The sequence below is a fragment of the Sapajus apella genome, unplaced genomic scaffold (genome assembly GCF_009761245.1).
Source record: "Sapajus apella isolate SASKATOON/1434 unplaced genomic scaffold, GSC_monkey_1.0 scaffold16575, whole genome shotgun sequence".
Classification (NCBI taxonomy): domain Eukaryota; kingdom Metazoa; phylum Chordata; class Mammalia; order Primates; family Cebidae; genus Sapajus; species Sapajus apella.
The window spans coordinates 1-1,100 of record NW_022453496.1 but is presented as its reverse complement, the minus strand read 5'-3'; the positions used below and the strand labels follow the sequence as shown (position 1 = coordinate 1,100).

At 43.6% G+C, this 1,100-nt stretch overlaps 1 long non-coding RNA gene across 1 annotated transcript; it reads right to left on the bottom strand.

The window, feature by feature from the left end:
• Window positions 1-34: 34 nt before the first annotated feature.
• Window positions 35-920, bottom strand: LOC116548602. Its single transcript, XR_004267477.1, has 2 exons — window positions 572-920; window positions 35-294 (listed from the first exon to the last, which is right to left on the bottom strand). It is a non-coding gene; the product is annotated as an uncharacterized LOC116548602 (long non-coding RNA).
• Window positions 921-1,100: the final 180 nt, after the last annotated feature.

The following is a 1,100-nucleotide window of genomic DNA, read 5'->3' as shown; positions in this document are numbered from 1 at the left end:
CCGGCCTGGGCGACAAAATGAGACCCTGTCTCAAAAAAAAAAAAAAAAAAAAAAAAAGAATGCTTGCCAAGTCCTTTGAAAATATCTGGAGTGTGTACCTACAAGAACTGAATTTGGCTAAAATAGTGATTCTCAAAGTCTGGTGCCCAAGCCAGCTAGCTGCAGTGACATCACTGGAGAATCCCTAAGAAATGCAAATTATTTGCAAACTCAGAGTGGACACCCCGAAGCTCCTTACGCATGATAACTCACCCTCCGAGCTGTCTCGTTCTAATTCCACTGTCAGTCCCGAGGCTGTAAGGAAAGAGAAACATGATACAGAGCAACAGGTTGGTCTCTACTCCCTTCCACGCTAACAACAGGGGACACCACACGGGGCTAAAGTCACCCTATTCATCTCACTCATTTATGCTTGTCCTCCCCTCCAGACTCAGGCCTGCTGCCATACAGAATGGAATCATACAGATCCCATCACAGAACCTGATGAGAGAGATCAACTCTCGCTACCAGCATTCAGTTCTGTGCTCGGGCAGTCTCAAGAAACAAACAGTTGCAGAAATGCAAAACTTACAAGGTTTCTTGGCTTTCTTTTCCTCTTCTGCAAAAGAAAGTTTTCAGAATTAAGATCTTTTAAGGCACAACACAATGACATTTTCAAAATAATAACATGCATGTGCTTGAATCTGACCCAGTCAAATAAAAGGATGTTTTCACTTGAAAAATAGGAGTCAGAAGGTAAAATGAATCTATAGTGATAGAAACCAGCATCAGCGGACATGGCAGGCAGGGACTGATGAATAAGGAGCAGGAAGGAATTTTCTAGAGTAAGGGAAATTATCTTGATTTGGATAATGGTGAAGTACTGAAATTCGAGATTAAATTAACACCAAGACAAAAGTATGCCAAATTGCAGGGTCTTTATTATTGCCGGCAACCACAGAGGACTCACGTCTCTCCAACCTGTGGCGTCGAACTCAGGGAGAGCAGGGTTTTTAAGCTGAAAAACCACATCCTGGTTTTAGGACCCAGAGGGTGAGGAGCAGGGATGGGGATGAAGGGCTTCAGACATTCCGAGGGCTGGTGGATTCTGTAAATCACCT